This window comes from Macrobrachium rosenbergii, chromosome 36 (genome assembly GCF_040412425.1).
Source record: "Macrobrachium rosenbergii isolate ZJJX-2024 chromosome 36, ASM4041242v1, whole genome shotgun sequence".
NCBI classification, from domain to species: domain Eukaryota; kingdom Metazoa; phylum Arthropoda; class Malacostraca; order Decapoda; family Palaemonidae; genus Macrobrachium; species Macrobrachium rosenbergii.
Window position 1 is genome coordinate 5,168,319 of NC_089776.1, and position 19,172 is coordinate 5,187,490.

Sequence of the window (19,172 nt, forward strand, 5' to 3'; positions counted from 1 at the left end):
AGAAACTTGTCTCCCAGAAGGGAGTCAGTCCATTAGAAGTCCCGCAGGACTCCCAAAGGGAATCTCTTCCCTACTTCTTCTGGTGTTCGAACCAATAGGATCGAGACACCAGAATGGGAACCCGACTGAGCACTGGTGAGCATTCAGGGAGCACTTGTAGTGCTGTCAGGAAGAGCTGAGACACCTGGGTGCCTCAGCCCTTTCTCTCGCACTCCTCCCGAACTGGGCCGAGGAAATACTCTCCAGGCCAGATCGGGATACTCGATATTCCATAGAATCTCAAGCACTCGGAGCGGCTCGCAAATAAGCGCCCAAAGCAGCCCCCGTCTTAGAGGTGAAACCTCTAGGACTGGGAACAGGATCGCAAACTGAGGTCTGCGCACCCAAAGCTCCCAAAACACAAAACCCAAGGGTATGCAAATCAGTTTCCTAACTCGAAGCTTGGGACGAGCCAACGAGAGACCAACTGCCTTCTCAGTAGGAGGCAGTCCCTAGACATCCAAGGGCATCAAGGGGAAGAAGCAGCCTTCCTCTCCTTCGGCCGACAGAGGTTTGTCCGCTTCCCAGGACCCCCTTAGACCTCAGGAGAGGAAGGGAAAAGGCAGCAGAAGACGAAATCGAAGATAAGATGAAGGAGATGGCAGATACTTCCACAGGGCGACTTCCTTCACCTCCACTCCAACATCTACAGGATGGTGGGCATGAAACATCGTAACCTCCAGGGCAGCTAGGCAGGAACACAACGGAAGTGGCCCAGGACATGACCACCAGGAGAAGCAGCAGGCATGATAAGGACAGCCAATGCAGGAGCTACGGCAGCGGTTCGGAAAGCAGGAGCTACTACAACGGCCAGGAACGTCACTTCCACAAGGCGACTTCCTTCACCTTCATGCCGACATCTTTTACAGGATGGCGGACATCGTAACCTCCAGGGAAGCTGGCAGGAACACAACGGAAGCAGCCCCGGGCATGACCACCAGGAGAAGCAACAGGCACAATCAGGACAGCCGATGCAGGAGCTACGGAAGCGGTTTGGAAGGCAGGAGCTACTTCAACGGACAGGAACGTCACATCAAAGTCACCAGCAGCGACTGGAACGATCAGGACGGCTGCAGCAAGAGACCAGGAAGTGCCGCCCGGAGACTGTCGTCGAGGTCACAGAAGCATAACACAGGAAACAGCAGGAGCAGATGGACCACAGATACGCCAGAGGCAGTCAGTGCCACGGCATACATGAAGGCCAGCAATGACAGCGATCGATGGTAGTAATTGCCTAACCACCTTGTTCAAGAGTTCAACAGCCATGTCCAGCTTCACCACAAGTAATTCCTAATGTAAAAGGACGATGGTTTGTATATCGTGTCGGAACAATTGTGGGCTTGTATATTAATAAATATCAAACACAGGCAAATACATACACAAAAATACAGAAAGATCCCACCGGGATAGTAAAGAGCTTAACAACAGTCAGGTAAAGAGATCTGAAAACAAGTCTGCAACGCATGACGACCGAAAGCAAACTGGAATGTTTACATCTGCGTAGGTGAGTATTCCCGCCTACCTGATGGCAGTTACTGCCTAGCCACCTTGTTCAAGAGTTTAACGGCCGTGTCCTGCTTCGCCGTAAGTAATTCCTAATGTAAAGGACAGATCATTTGTATATTGTGTCGGAACAAATTCAGTTTACGTCATTTTCAAGACACCCAAAGGATTAAAAGTAAGGTTTTCTTACGATTTTTGAAGATTTTTCAGCTTACGATGCGTCGTAGAAACAGAACCCCTGTCATAAACCAGGAACTGCCTGTATATGAAAACATCACATAAACATATGAATCAGTCGAAAGACAGGCACAGAGGGAAGAGCGGCATGTCTCTCTCTCTTGGCGGCCAAAAGCAAAGTGAATGCATACTGACTGGGTTGGCGGGACTCCCACCTTTAGTCAGTTGTTGACTACCTACTTAACCCTTAAACTCCTAATGGACGAACCATACGTTGACGAAAATTGTCTGTTGGATGTCAAGTGGATGTACCATACGTCGACTAAAAATGCTTTTTTTAAATATTCGCGGAAAAATAATTATAGGCCTAGTTTATGGAAGGTTTCAAATCACGTGCCTTGAGGGATGCTGGGAGTTCACGGATCAAGCTGTTGTTTTGTTTATAAGCGTCACCCAGACGCCGCATGCACGAATTCCTCCTTCGCACCAGACAGCATCAGCGTCCGGACCGCGGCGAGCGATTTTTTTGACGCATCCGTGTTTTGCAGAACTTTGGCGAGTGTTTGCGTATTTGTGCTGCAACAGGACGTTTGCAGAGATGTCTCAAAGCCGTCAGGACCGTGAAAGGCACATACTGCCTGTCAGTAGTGAGCGTGTGAGACGAGTTTTAGACTGGGATGCTGGAGAAGGACCCAGCAGCCAAAGTGACCCAGCTTCTCAGCGCTGTGTTGTTCGCCCACGTGTGACCGAAGGCGACCAAGGACCACATCCTGTGCCTTTTACGACCCCTAGGAAGCATCGGGGTGTCCTGAGGGGCATCCGTAAATTTTTGAAAAACTTTTTCCTTCGCTGAAAATCCTGGCATTTCTTGAGTCACCTTGTCGTAATTTTTTCGCCATTTTATATTATTCGTTACATAAAGTGTTATACATCAAAATGTGCACAATTTCATGTAGAATACAACAAAAAATAAATCATTCTTTTAGCTTTTAACAGTTTTGAAATATTTTCATTTAAATCATGATAACTGACAAAATTTTAACATTCGGTCAATTTTGACTTTTGGGAAATGCTCGAAAAAACGCAATCGTAAGCCAAAATTCTTACATTCTAGTAACAATCAATCATTTACCTTTATTCTGCAACAAGCGGAAAGTCTCCAGCACAATATTTTGATTTATGGTGAATTTTTGAAAAAACTTTTCCTTCGCTCCACAAAAATCCTAGCATTTCTTGAGTCACATTGTCGTAATTTTTTCGCCGTTTTATATTATTCGTTACATAAAGTGTTATACATCAAAATGTGCGCAATTTCATGTAGAATACAACAAAAAATAAATCATGCTTTTAGCTTTTACCATTTTTGAAATATTTTCATAAAAATAACGATGAGATCGAAATGCTCGAAAAACGCAATCGTAAGCCAAAATTCTTACATTCTAGTAAAAATCAATCCTTTACCTTCATTTTGCAACAAACGGAAAGTCTCTGGCACAATATTTCGATTTATGGTGAATTTTTTGAAAAAAACATTTTCCTTCCATCTGATACGTTAACTCCGCTTAAAAATCCTAGCATTTCTTGAGTCACCTTGTCGTAATTTTTTGCCATTTTATATTATTCATTACATAAAGTGTTATGCATCAAAATGTGCGCAATTTCATGTAGAATACAACAAAAAATAAATCATGCTTTTAGCTTTTACCATTTTGAAATATTTTCATATAAATCACAATAAATAGAAAAAATCAACCTTCAGTCAACTTTAACTCGATCAAAATGGTAAAAAATGCAATTGTAAGCTAAAAACTTACAGTCTAGTAATACTCAATCAATTTCCTTCATTTTGAAACAATTGGAAAGTCTAGCACAATATTTCGATTTATGGTAAATTTTTGAAAAAACTTTTTTTTACGTCTGCGCGTTACGAATTCATGCATCATTTTGTGATAGTATTTTCTCTGTGTTGCTTTAATTGTTTTACAATCTGTTATATACCAAAATCATCGCAATTTAGTGTACAATACAATTAAAAAAAATTAACTCATTAGCTTTAACCGTTTTGCTTACAGCGCGATTTGTACACAATTATATACCAGTTTTTTTTTTGCTGTCATATATTCCAATATTTATATATGATAATGATATTTTTTCATTTCTGATGGTTGCATACTAAATTTCAGGCAATGAGAAAAAAGAGCCAAAAATGAACTCTTAATCTTAAAAACTAAGCGATGTGATTTTTTGAAAAACTTTTTTCCCGCTTAGCGCTTAGCTCCTGAACGCCGTCGGCATACGGAGACGTTTTTGTAAATAGGGCTTCGGCGTTTAAGGGTTAACCACATTGTTTAAAGTTAAACGGCCGGTCTCCAGCTGCGCTGAAGTGTATTCCTATTGTAAAGATCGATTTGTATATTGTGGGGGAATAATAGTGTTTTCCCAGATCTTCCATAATGAAGAAGGAAACAAAAATCACTGTAAGAACTGACAAAACAAATAATAATAATAGCTCAACATTACAAAAAGTTTCGTCTGAAGCACACAGATAAAAAAGTTCCTCCATCAATGGGCAAGACTGAACACGCACACCCACTCTAACTCTAGATCACGAAATCAAGTCAGAGTGGGTAAGCTATGCCTCAAAAAAGTTAAAATCTGAATCTAGGAGCTAGAAAAAACAGTTTCATCAATACAGGCAATAAAAGTTCAGTAAATAGAGTAACAAATAAACCTACAAAAATTGCCCAAAGTTAAGCACAAGAGTATGAACGGCAGAGAGAGACAAAGTGTGTCTTGTTACGATGGCGGCTGGGAAACAATTGAGGAGATAAGGTAAGTTCAGACCAGACCAGACCGGGCACAGGAAGCTAGTGGTTTTCAGGAAGATGAGTCTACAGTCAGCCGATCACGCGAAGCGTACAGGGACTATCTCCAACATACAAAGGTGCAGGGAGTATTCGTATCGGAATAAATTCAGCTGGCAGAATGAAGGGACTGGACTACCTCCGAACGGAACCTAAATCCATTGTCTTCGATGTTTAGTGTTTCTTATGGGGGAGGGGGTCCAGTGAGGGGCGAAGCGGCCCCAGGCCAGGTCAGGCACGGCACCCTAGGCTAAGTGAGGTTTGGAATGTAAGGTCTGGTTAGGTGAGGACATGGCATTCAGGATGGTGCGTCTGGTTGAGTCATAATCGTTCTGATACGCCGCATAGACTACTACACTAGCTCTGACTGACCCCTCCCTCCCTCACTCTGCAACTTACTCCATACCGATTATAACATTTGGCTGAATCTCCGCAGGCCCAGCAGGGTTAACAACATGATATTTAGATCAGAGTTCTTAGCGTTTTTCCACTACAATACAATAGGAAAGCTGCTTGTATAAAAATAACAAATACCTGTAAGAAATCTAGTTGTCTATTACAGATGATGTTAAGTTTGGAATCGAATTACCTTGTCTTACTCTTACACTGAAGATTGCAAGAATAGTAGTAGTAGTAGTAGGCTGGATTTGCCTTTGAAACAGCTCCCTTGCTCGTTCTATTCCTCCTCTGGGAACCGGACCCGGCTGCCTCTCTGACGGGTCCCCCATCCTCTCCTACAGAACCAGGCCCCTGTCGATCTCCATTTGTGTATGTTTATTGTCTCTGTAATACCATAAATCTTTTATAAATTCCATCCTATTTTCATTTTTTTCTTTCGACAGATCTGAAAATAGAAGGATATTAGCCACTGTTAAGGCCTCCATAGACTATCATTCATGCCTGTGCAAACAAAGTGATTGTGCAGTCATTAAAATTTGCCACACACTGGCGTGAATAATGAGTAGTCATCAGTCATCGACCGATATTCATAGGGGTGAGATGAGCACTAAGTCTGCTTGTTTAGGCATAATCGTAGCATTGGCAACGATGAAAGACAAGAAAAAGAGAGTGTGGAAGAAGGACTGGCACAAAAGGAGAAGTACTTTCACACATGAAGCACTTCTAAAAGAGTTAGCTAGTATGAGACTGAATAAGTTTGCGCAGTCAGTCCCATACATAAACAAGCATCACTGTACAAGCGTGTGATTGACAAATTGCCTGTTAGCTATCATTCAGTCATTTGCGCAACCTTTCAGTCACACCCACACACGATGGTTAAGACTGCTCAATCATCCATTTTGTGCAGGCATGAATGATAGTCTATGGAGGCCTATAGAGGCAGAAGGAAACCGGTGGAACACTCCAGTGCTTTATTACACGTACAAACTGTACAGAGGTGTGGCTGCAAGTGAAGTGCCAACACGAGGGATACATTGGCGCCAATTACGCTCTCCTCCTGACAACAGAAATCACATACACTCAACCATCCTACACATCACCCCCCACCCCCTAAGATTATGGCATGGCAGAATGGCGTAATATTAAATGGAAATAATAGTAAGCAAATATGTATTAAATACATATATATATAGACAAAGAAAACTATAAAAGGAAAATCCCCATAGGACAAAAGTAATGGTTAATATTGAGTGCCACAACATACAAGGACATGCATGGCAATAATATATAGTACACATGCATAAAATATGTTTGCACAACAGAATTTCTATCCAATTCGGCTTACTGAAAACAAGAGATTAAATGAGTATGAGGGACAACAAAATGTAACTGTACAAGGTGACACAAGCACCAAGCATGGGTTAACGCTCAATATCACCCATGACATACTCGCCCATCCATGACGGTTGCACTGTGCGCCTTTTTGGACGAGGTGGAGCGGGCTCCGGGCGTGGGGGAATGGAGGACGTTGGGGGCTGCCATTTTAACACTTTCAGGTGCTTCCTTTTTGTAAGTGACACCCGACCACATCCATCCAGCCTAATGAGATACTGTCGGTGGCCCTTAGACTCCACTACCAACCCAGATTGGTCCCAGGTTTTGGTTACAGGATCCTGCACTCTTACCCTGCAGCCTACAACCAGGGGTAGAAGCTCCCTGGTACCAGTAAGTGGTGGGGTCTCCTCTTGGGACTCTGCCATTCATAGCTCCCTCCGCTGAATTATCTCATCCCAGTGTCTCTCCACCTTGTAATGCTGTCTAGGTGTTGGCACTCCATCTCTGAGCTGCCTACCGATAGCGAGCTATGCTGGGGACTTGTCAAACCACTTAGGGGGTGTATTGAGGTACTGAAGAATTGCCCGGGATGCCTTGCTGCAATTGAGGCTGCCTCCTTTGCCTATGTTAGACCTGATGATCCTCTTGGCAGTCTTGACTGCTGCTTCGGCCCTTCTGTTAGACTGGGAGTAATGGGTTGACAACAGGCGTACCGTAATTCCCCATTTTCTGAAAAGTGATGTGGTCTCCTCACTAATGAGGTTTGTGCTCCCATCTGTCGAGATTAGCTCTGGTGCTCCCCATCTTGTGAAGTATGTCCCCAAAACTGATATAATTCTTGACGACGTTGTGACATGTGGGAAGTGTGCCACTTCCAGCCACCCGGTGAGCCTGTCTGCATAGGCTATGTACAAATGACCCTCCAACTGTAGCATGTCCACCACTGTCGACTGGAATGGGTATTCTGGGGATGGTGTGAGTACTAATGGCTCAGCAGGCTGTGATGGAGCATGTACATCACAAGAGGCACATCCATCCCTGCGGCTCTTCAGGTCTCCTTCCATCCTGGCCAGTAAACCAATGGAGTCTACCCTCTGATGGCCTGCGTGAAGGCCTGTAATGACTTGACAGCGAAGTTCCTCTGGGATGAGTGGATGTGGGCATCCTTGTTTGTAAGTGTAGACTATCAGGTCTTCTACCTGTCCCTAACTGAGTAGAAATGACGTAGGCAGGCCACTTCCTGTGCCTTCTGTGAGCGCCAGTCATTTACTGCAACTTTAGCTGCCAGCAGCTGGTACACAGGGTCTTTAGAGGCTGCTTCTTTGACCCTCTCCTCATCCAGTATGAGGCATTCTTGCTCAAGGGCAGTGGCTCGAAGCAGCGACAAGGGCGGCAGTCATATACTCTTCAAATTCAGAATCCTTGTCATCTGGTTCGCAACGGAGAGCAGGGAAGCGTGATAAGAAGTCAGCAGTGCAATTCCTCTTTCCTGGCAAGTATCTTACCTGGAACCTGTATTGTAGGGTCTTCTTGAAACAGAAGAGTCTTGGGTTTAGTATATCCTTCAGCTCTATCACCCAGGAGCTTGACCAGCGGATGGTGATCGGTCACAAATAGTAAGTTGGGGCAGCCCTGTAATGATAGAAATCCTTCTTTTGAATTAATGACAATACCCTTCATGATTGGTGGACTGAAAAAATTGGTTTTCATCTTATCAATAAGTTGAATTAACCACTCGAAATTGAGATTGTCTGATCTAGTGTGCGTATGTAAGTGGTAAGTTCAACCAAGTGCGTAGTTGGTAAGCTCAACTCGCACTGTTCAAGACGTGTTTGGCGACTTGAGAGGGGAAAGGGATGTAGCTCCCCTTATTTTCATTTGAAATGCCACATTTCTTCCTTGTAATAGGTATGCACATATCTTAGTTTATGTTGTACATGTTGCCATACTACTTAATAGTGTTCTTGTGTATCTTTACCTTGATGTAACTGCAAATTACCGAGAGTTGTTATGGTAATGTTATGTAAATTGCACCATGATGAGCTTGCATGTGGTTGCTCGTAGGCTGAGATGTGCGATATTCTTCCATAATTTTATGAATATATATCAATTCTTGAATTATATTCTACCAGGCCTGTTATGCATGAAAAGCCAGGCCAACTGTGTAATGTAACAGTGAAGTTAGGCATGAGTACAGCATAGCCTAGGCTAAGGACTGCATGCTGTATGGCACAAGATGGCTGTCCTAAATGAACTTTTTGCATTACAGGGAACCAGTCTAGGGCATTCGTATTACAGGAACCAGTATAGGGTATCTGTACAAGAACCAGTATAAGTACCTATGTAAGAACCAGTTCTAACAATTATGGAAGGAACATTAGAAATAAGTTGTTTACACCATGTAACCTACTAAGAAGCATTAAACAACCCGCGGGAGTCGGCGTTTCCCTCAACCCTAACTACAAAATGAAGATTCGTCCGTCTATGACGTCAAGTACCAGTCCAAGCTAAGAGTAATCCGGGATTTATTAACCTAGACCGGTGTGTTACACTTGTTTAGCCTATGCCCAGGATTGAGTCGTTATGTATAGGCTAGTCTGAGTTAATTGTCCTGAAATGAATGGTAGCCTCCAAATGTAAGCCAGGACAATTGACATATCAAGCCACGAGTAGTATAAACAAATATTACATATGGTGAAACAAATATTACAGCCCAACAGGAGTAGCCTGACCTTCTTGAGACACCATGTGACAGCTAAGGCTTTTCCCTCAACAGCAGCATGCCTAGCTTCAGCCTGCGACAAGTGGTGGCTCCCACATAAGGCGATACGTCTCCCACCCTTGCAGCAGAATGGGACATCAGCCAAGGCACAAGCACAGTACTGCTGCAGGATGACAAACCCGATCCCATCCCTGCTCCAATCTGTTAAGGCCACTGTAGGTCGGGATTTGTCATAGTATACCAGCCCATCCTTGGCCAGCTTGCATATGGCCTCCTGTGCTTGGCAGAATCTCTCTTGCAGGTTGCTATCCTAGTACACATTCTTGCTTGTAGACTTCTTCAAGAGGTCTCTAAAGGGTTCCATCAGCAGGGCAGTAGCGAGGAAGGGTGCCAACTGGTTGACAAAGCCGTACCATGACCTGATGTCAGTGACAGAGGTGTTGTCTGGCATAGGGAATCTCCATATGGCAACTAGACTCTCCTCAGTGGGCCTGTAGGAATCCCATCTCAGCTGGAATCCGACAAAGTTCACTTCTCTTCAGCAGAAAGTGAATTTCTATGGCTTGAGGGTTATGCCCTTTTTGGCACGTGTCCAAGAAATTGTAGGCGTGCCAGAAGGCCTACTCGACACTGTTGTCGTACAGAAGAGTATCATCCACCCATTTGTGTTTTTGGGGGATGTCCTTGATGGCGTCATCAAACCTCTTGGTGTAGGCATCTGAAGCTGAACAGTGTCCCATGGGCGTTCTTCTGTACCAGTAACGGCCCCAGGGTGTGATAAAGGTTGTGAGTCTGCGGCTCTCTTCATCTAACTCCACCTGGTGGAGGCCCCAATGCACATCTGCCACTGTCTTGAAGGAATGTAAAGGCACCCCAGAGATCATGTCGAAAAGAGCAGGGGTGTGATGCATCTCTTTTCTGCAGGAGACATTAAGGCGTTGAAAGTCCACAGTGCAGCGGGGCTGACCTGACTTCTTGGCAACAACGACCATCCTCGCACACCATTCTGTTGCTTCACCAGTAGGTACCTCCTCAATGATGTCCTTCTTGATGTCCTGGTCCAACTGCTTCTTCACTTCTGACTCCCAATGCTTCGGCACTGATGCTGGGGTGTGGCATGCATAGGGGGTTGCCCCCGGCAGTAGATGAATATGGTGTGGCTTGCCCTCCATGACTGGGAGGGGCTCCCTCTCTGTATTGAAAGCTGATGACGAAAAATGGTGCAAAAGCCACTGCTCCAACTTTGGGACGTTCTCCTCCACTGGTGGAAAGGGCATGGATGAGGGCTTAGGCAGGGATGGCCCAGTGAGTATGGGACCTCATGCTCCAGTGCGAGGCTCACTGACACTGGTAGGTGGTGGGGAAAGGACTGGGGCACAAGGCCAAGGTCCTTACAAGCAGCCAGTGAAAGGAAGAAAGACTGTTTAAACATTTATGGGTTATTTTTGTTTATAAATATACCACATGTATACATGTCTGTAAGAATATCTGATAAGAATAAAATTTTTACCCCACTAAGGAATGACCTAAATAGGTATTATTTGGAGCAAAGTCTGTTCTGCTGATCTAGTCACATTTGGCTGTGATGTATCTGAGTGGTCCTCTTACTGTTACATACTTAATAGGCCTATTTGTACCCTTATTTTCTGATATACGTGCATAAAATGAACAATCATAACAGCTGTCAAATAAATAAACATTGGCAGTATGTTGTGTTCCAGCATAAAGACAAACTGTTGGCCCTACAGTGGGTTGCAGCAGAGGCGTCGTGATGGGGGGAGGGACATGTGTCCCCGGGCGCAGCATATAGGGGGCGCCAAATTGAAGTTGGAAAGACACCTATTTTGGGGGAAATGGGGTGATGAAACTAGTAACTTAGAATCTTTAAGTTTTTATGAGTTTTCAGTACATATTTTATATTTAATGAAGATTGACTTCCTTTAATGTTCATTATGCATAAATGTAATCATTATGTGCTAATTACTATACTATCAAATTTTATTACGTACTTATGAAATAAGTGGTTCAGTGACTGTGAGTCAGTGCAAAGATAATGGATAGGCACCCCCGCCAATCTAGTGTTTCGTTTTCTTTCGTGAGCATTTTTTTGTGCATAACGAACGGCAGACTACAATTATTTCTGCACTTTCGTAAAGCCGAGGCTGATGTTATTATCAAAACATAAAGTATTTTATTTATTTATCTTTTGCAACGAAAAATATAGCAAGAAATTTTAATTTATGCAACTTTTTTCATTCTCGAATGAGAAAGACGTCAGTCACAAGTTTGACTTTCTTTTGGATATTAAGGAGTTGCTATCTACAACCAATGAAGCATACATCAAAGAAAGGTGCATTAATGTTGCAAATTTATATGACACTGACTTAGATAGCTTGGAACTGTTCAGCGAAATTGTAGATTGCAGAATGCTGCTTAAAACACTAGATGATGTTCTGATCAATAACCCACAGGAATTACTTTGTTTCATTGTACAATATGGGGATGAAAGTGTTTTCCCAAACCTTCGATCGAAGTTGCCCTTCAGATACTGCTGACTATTGCAGTATCAATTGCTAGTTGTGAATGATCATTTAGTAAGATGAAACTTATCTTGTCGCATCTGCAAACATCTATGGGGCAAGAGAGATTGTTAGTTTTAACTCTAAGTGTAGAGGAAGAGATCGCAAACAAAATAAACTTTGATGACGTGATAGACAAATTTGCGGCTGTAAAAGCTAGAAAGATAAAACTGTAAACACATTGTAACGAGCATCAATACTTAATGTCCTACAATTCATTGTCAATCCTCTTCTTTGTTTAGGTTTTCTGTTATCATTATCTGTCTAATTATCTTTACATTCTAATACCTTCATACCGTTTTATTTCCTTGCATATGGTTGATAAGCATCCATCACTTTAATCTTTTTGTTTTCATTATTTTGACGCATGTTGATTCCTAAGCATCGGCGCCAGTGTTTCACATTTTAATCTTTTGTTTTCTTTGGTGACTTCCCGTTTTCTTTTGTCACGCCTAAAATGCCAGGTCACGCATTTTAATCATTTTTACTTTATGGTATTTATACGAATGTCACATTGTGTATCAATGTTTCTTCATTCACAGGCATATCTATATTGTGTCTCTGTATGTTTCGTATTTATAGTTCACTGCATATTATTGTTTATTGTTTCGACCTCAGGTCAAGTCAGTTCTTTGTTCTTATCGGCCGCAATATAAGCCGCCTTTTTTCAGCAGCTTTATCGCTTTATTAAGGGAACTAATTCAGTCTTTGTTTTATCAACAAAACACAAAATCTTTTTTTTTCTAGTATTAACTTCTATGCTGGCAAAAAATTGTACATTTTCACGATTTGCTTAGCCCTCTGTAGTCCCTAATGTTTAACTCCTTTTTTTAGTCAAATTTATTTAATTTGCCATTTGTCTTTGGTTATGAAGAGTTACTGGTTACTGTGATGCTTTACTAGAATCTACATTTTAGTTATCAACATTTTGGAATTTATTTATGAGGGCTAATGATTGATTAATTACAGTATATCTGTTATATGTAAAATAAACTATTTCAGTTTGCAAATTTGGTTTGTGTTCTATCATTCCAGGATATTATTATGCAAATTAGAATGCTTTGTTTTCAACACAATATATCTCAAATAATGAAGGCAAACATTTCCTGTCAAGATTAGCACACTCAAATGAAAATAGTCCTTGGTCCCTCCCCCCCGGCCCCCGCCCCCTTTGGGGGCACCATAAAAGACTTTCCCCAGAGCGCCAGCAACCCTTACGACGCCACTGGGTTGCAGTGCACTCAGAGCATGTTCGTTTACAAAACGTTGCTGTCACTGCAGCTCCAGTTACACACAATAAAAATGGTGGCCAAATTACGCTGCACATAGGAAGTCGGCCCTCTCTATGGTTCTCTCTGCTTCCGGTTCTCCTCTTCGCTGATGGAGGGCGAGCTTACGCCGGTGAAATATCCAGAAGGCGGCGGTCGTTTCTTCTTAGAACGAGTCATGGTTCTCAATCACAGTCACAACTGTTAAGGGGATCGGCCGCCTAAAAAGCCCAAAAAATCTTTAAAAAATTCGATTTGCTGAAAAAAATTCTATGGCTTCGTATAGCATTCAAGAATTAATGTGTCCACGAAATATTATGCTAAAATTTGCCTTATTTCTCTAGTTATGGCCTCAAATGTAACAATAACTATATACCCATAAAACACCAGTAGCTCAAATGATTTAGTCTGGTATAGTTTTTTTGCGATGTGTGTTATGAAAACTTCCTTTGAAATGAAATATATAATGTCAATAATATCCTACTTGGCACCTTTTTAGTTATTCTAGCCATGACAACGCACACATCATACCATGACGCCGACTGTGGCCGAGAGTTGCCTATAAACTTCCAAGCCGGAAGGACACGTTTTTTTCATGCTCGCTAGCCTTGACTGAACTCTGTATTTTCTGCGGTGTTTTTGTTTTTCACCGTGCCTGAAAGGTCCAAGAGTTCACTTCATGCTAGAATGCCGAAAAGCCAAGTGGAAAAGTCAGGCGAAAGTAGAAAGAATTCAAGAAATTAGTGCCATAGAGGGAAATGGAGTGACGGAGAGAGAGAAGAGCTGTCGCCCAGCAAACAGTGCAGGCAGCGATCTCTGCTGACCAGAGACCAACCACATCTACCCCTAAAGCCTCTTTATTCGTTCGTCACTACTAAAGGGCAAAGATATTTTTAGAAGAAGAAAGCAGTAGCTCGGAGGCTGATATTATAGGCGATCGTGAAAATAAAATGATCATAATAAGTGAATCAAGACTTGATGAATTACTTGAATCACGAATCCCTAATTGTGAATGTAAAAGTAATTTCCAGGATCCATTTGGCAAGGGATGGATTCCAGAGACACTAATAAAAAAGTGCTTGGGGCAACTATGATACCCTAAGTAATACCTTGCAACAAGATCAGACAGGGGACCAGGAACCTAAAATTTATAATAATGTGTTTTAGGCACATAAATAATCAATTAATATTCTTATTTATAATAATTTTGCATTAATTAATAACCAAAAATAAAAATTAAAACCATAAAATTAATTGTAACACAGTCTTTGAAGGCCCTTTTACTTTTTTTATGTAACTAAAACTTTGAAGGCCCGTTTCTCAAAACATAAGTTTTTTTTTGCCTTTAAAATGTATCTCCTCCTTAGTATTGGACCAATCTAAATGAAATTTCATATATAATATGAGGAAACATGGTAGATTAAAAAATAAAGCCAGGGATTTTTAATATTTTGAGTTTCTGATTTTTGGCAATTTTTTTCTGTAATTTTTCCAGGAAAATTTCATAACAAAAAAAATTCATATCTCGAAAAATAATTGAAAAATAAAAAATCCGACTTTGTATCGAAAGGTCCATATGTGTTTTATACGTGGTTCAAATCTCATCCCTTAAAACCAAAAAGCAAAGGAGGAAGATGCATTTTGAAAAATGGGCCATTTTTGGCCGAAAAATGCTCTGGCGTCACAAAACCTAAGGTCACTGAACAAAATTTTTTCCCAGAAGTTCCCACAATATCCTTTAACAAACCCCTATATATCAACAACCTGTCGTTAAAAAGTCGGAAACCGGCCGATCCCCTTAAAGCTTCCAGGAGCAATTTACACGAGCTAGAGCATATTGCCTTCCCCTAAACTATGAGAAAAAGCATGGAGGAAGACAGACAGTATGCACGTTGTGTAGGACAGCAGATGAATTAACGCTCTTGATGGAAAAGAGAAAAGAGTTACAGCAGCCATACCAAAAAACAAAATGAGAGAAATATAGTATGAACATCCTGCTTGTAAAGGAAGAACGGAGGAAATGAAAGAAATAATACACAAAATGTGGAAGGCAAGAGACAAGAAATTAAGTAGCAGTCCACCATGGGTATACACATAAAAACTTTCAGATACCAAAAATCGAGATATTACTTGTATCTATGCGCAAACATGTCGTTACATGCCCTCAAGAAGTTTCAGGCAATAATTCTTATATATAAGAAGATATATCGGTTTTTAAATGGTGATATCACCTAACTGCATCGTCTGCTAATGCAGACGATGTAGGTTCATCTTGTGCATTGCTTTTGCATAGGGGCAATTTTTTCAATTATTTTTTTATATATTCGTACGTTTGGCAGCAATGTATCATATCTGTAAATCACACAGCAGCTAGAACAATGACTAATCTATCATTTCAGTGCTCCTCGTGAAACGGAAGTGTCTGAAGCTTTTTGTTTACTCTGTGTGGTTTTGTTTGCCCTCTGAGTTGTTTTGTGTTTACCCTCCGAGTTTTCAAATGCCGGGTTCTTGACTAACTTTCCACAATGCCCAAACTGAGAAAGTACCTTAGCTGCCAGAAGGAAAAATATGACAGTGGCATCTCATTTTAGGTGGGCAAATAAGCATAAAGCAGTCAAAGTGAGGACAGTCATGAGACGCATGGCGGCGATAGTGAAGTGATGTTGGTGCCGCGTGACCCAAATGTTAGTGATTCGTCATTACCAAATGAACAAGAGCAAATAGGCCAAATGGAAGATATTGTTGAGGAATCTGTCTGTGAGGAAGTTACTGCATCATCATCATCATCATCATCATCATCATCATCATCATCAGGGCCTACTTTGAATGGTGATTGCACTTCCTCCTCAGAAATTCGATCTCAGCTGATGTCAATAGACGAGGATGAGGAAAATCGAACAAAGAATATGATGATATTCATTACATAAGTAATGAGACAGCTAAAAGCATTAGTAAGTGTATTAAAATGTCCAAAGAGAAAATGTAAAAAAATAGCTTAGAAATAGTCACCATAGAAAGGACAGATGGGATACTACCTTTGAAGTTGTGTGTAATTCATTGTAATAGAGTACTAAACCAAGTTCCACCAAAATTATGGAAAAGGAAAAAAGCATCAACAATACACACACAATAATTTGCGAGAAGTTTTCTTTCATTGAACAATGGCACTGGTCGTGCAGGGCTAAGAAAAATGGGAGGAGGTTTGATTGGTGGTGATCATAGTGCTGGATCATATAATAGATACAACAAATATATTCAAATGCAACCAAAAAACATTTCAGCAAAGAAATACAGGCTAAGGCTCATAAGTTTTGTATATGATTTTTATGTAAAGAAACTAGAGCAGTGCCAGACGAAAATAATGTTATAAACATTGATGTGTCTTTTGACGGCACCTGAAAGCACTCGTGGGCATAAGTCACATGTGGGGATGGTTTTGTTATTGAAGTATTTACAGGTACAGTAATAGATTTTGAAGTGATCAGTAACTATTGTAAAACGTGCTCTCTGAGAATGGAAAAACGTCATGACTGTGGGAAAAATTTTGATGGTAAATCAGGAAGTATGGAAGCAGAGCAAGCAGTGAGAATGTGGTCTCGATCAGAAAATCTTGGTTTCCGGTATGCAAGATTTGTAAGCGACTTGGAACTCGAGTGCTTATAAAGCTGTATGTCAACTGAATAATGGAGAAGGCCCATATATCAGTGTTAAAGTAAGCAAACAAGAATGTATAAACCATGCGGAGAAGAGGATGGGTTATCGCTTGATGAAGCTAAAGAAAGAGTTGAGTGAGATAACGATGACTAAAACTGGAAAGCTCAGGAAAATGAGCTTTTTCTGGAAGAAATCTCCCTAACACAAAAGCTCATTGAATACATTCAAGGATGTTATGGAAGGGCCCTGAGAAGTCATACTAATACAAGTGTAGATATCATGAGGAGGGCAGTTTGGGCAGCATATTTCCATATGATATCATCTGACAAGACCCAGGTGGTCATAAAATGTGTCAAGGCACCGAGTCATGGTGTTTTACAACCAGGGCACAGGCTTTAGGTGAAGAACCACCTTCTCATGACACTAGAAAAAACACCTGAGAAATATACCTAAAGAACTGATTTGGCCCACATACGTCAGGTATTCAGAGACATGAGTGATCAGAACTACAAAAGAGATGCCTACCTGGATGGACACAAAATCCAAATGAGTCCATTCACAGCAGACTGTGGATGAAATGTCTAAGGTAAAGTTTTTGGCCTGAAAAAGTCATATTTGCAGCCAGAAGTGACTACACTAGAACATAATTTTGGTTATGAGAGAAGTGATCTTCTAACCTCTTTGTTTTGGCACAAGCAATGAAATTAGGGAGATCACTAAAAAGTCTTAACGAAAGAATCGGAAGCAAAACCGAAGAATAAGAGACAGAAGAAAAAAGAAAGAAAAAGTGAAGATTATGAGGAGGAGCTTTTAGAATCGCAAAAGTTAAACCAGGCGACAAGGAAGGAGGTGGTACCTCCTGACACCCTCACCTTGAGTGATTAATACCCCCTAATTGGGGCGGGGACTTGGGGCCATGCTTGCGGTAATGAGCAGAAAATTGTATCGGGTAAGAAAGGTAGTTTGTTCTTCAAGTAATTTAGAGTAGTTCCAAATAAGTATCCAATGGCGACAACTGCTATTAAGAAAGCAATAATGTTTTGTTTTCCTTCATAATCTCACTTCAAACTTTTGGGCATCGATATCTCAAACTATACTTATTGACATTCAAGCTATTTTTTCCGCTATTTATCAACCGATTTCAAATCCAAATACATCGTTATAAAAGAGGTATAAATTTACAATATTTCGTATGGAGGTTTTTCTAAAGTTTATTTTCAATTTTTTATATTTTTTTCAAACTTAAAAAATGTATATTTATATATATATTTATAAAAAAATATTGAAAACATGGAAAAATCCTTCATAGATTTTGTTTATATTGTAATAAACAAAGATTCTATGAAATTTATTTGTCAATTCTATTCAGTACTTTTGAAAAATAGAATTTAATTTTTCTGATGTGTTGGCTTTGAAGTTTTAGGCCCACATTCGGTACGATTTCATTCAACCTTAAAGCCCTCCTGCCTAGCTTTGAATGAGACAAGTTACAGTGCTGAGGAGTTTACTAACTTACTTAAATGTACCATGATCAAAAACATTATATTCTTTCCCAACAAAGTGCAGTTGAGAAAACAATCAACTATATTTCCTGCACCAATTCTTTTTGGGTGATACCACACGGGTTCACAAATACGCATTTAAAAGTTTAACACATATAATTAATATTTAAAGGACACAACAATCATCAGTTGACAAACGAAAACAGCTATATTGCAAAAATTGACAAAGCGTTACGTTACTTCGATAGGAAAACATAAATGGCAAGAAAAAGTTTCAGAATATTCTTATGAAGAAATTACTGCAATCACGACGACAGTTCACGAGGTGATGGGGCTGCGTTTTACAGGCCTGCCCCTACAACACCTTTCTGAGTTTGCTGCGAAACAGGCAGAGCTTCATGTTCCCACCCTGGAAGAAAAACTCGGAGCAGTACATTGGATACTTGCAGTTCGTCACATCTAAACTACGGGGTTACGTAACAAACCATCAGCTAAAACACAAACATTAAATTTGTTTAATCGTAACCCAACATACAAAAAAAAGGTTCGTCAGAAGGCAAGCTCAAATCACTGGCATGTGCCCTTACAGCAAAGAAAACAACATATACATTCTCTACAAGAAGAAGTTTGACAACACTGCAATCAGACGTCATTTAGTTTATAAAGAGATGGATAAAATTTGCGAAAGAGTGTTTACTACTTTAAATATCAATGTACTAATTTATACAAACTCATTGCCTGGATTAATATAATAAAAAGCTTCTTCTGTGGAGCAAAACAATAAATAATATTTTTCACAGAAATGAAATACATCAAAATAAGTATTCAAGAAAACTAGGAGGAAATTTTATTCAAGGGGAATAAATGACAAATTGCAGCATTCTAAGAAAGAATCATAATTAGAAGTAATCACAACTGCACCAGGCAGAATTCAATTTAGATAACGCTATGCAGCTGTGACCATCTTAACACATCAAAATTTAAATCAAATATACATTTTAGAGTACATCCATAGAAATTAAATCCTCTCTCTCTTGATCACAGCGGATTGCTGCTGCATGTCAAGGTCTAGTACCACTCAGAGGCACACTATCTGGCTTTCTGAGTTACGACACTATCAAATTCCCTCT

The 19,172-nt window shown here is 40.8% G+C and overlaps 1 protein-coding gene across 3 annotated transcripts in view; it reads right to left on the reverse strand.

Moving 5' to 3' along the window:
- LOC136856558 (uncharacterized) overlaps nucleotides 1–5,308 on the reverse strand; it is a 90,732-nt gene extending 85,424 nt beyond the window's left edge. The window contains exon 1 of one of the 3 annotated variants that reach the window (XM_067134407.1): nucleotides 5,173–5,308. The gene's annotated coding sequence lies outside the window, so the exon portion shown is untranslated. Of the gene's footprint in view, nucleotides 1–4,454; nucleotides 4,579–5,117 lie in introns of those variants that run through there. The other 2 variants (XM_067134406.1, XM_067134408.1) reach the window with 2 other exon arrangements.
- Between the last annotated feature and the right edge of the window lie 13,864 nt (nucleotides 5,309–19,172).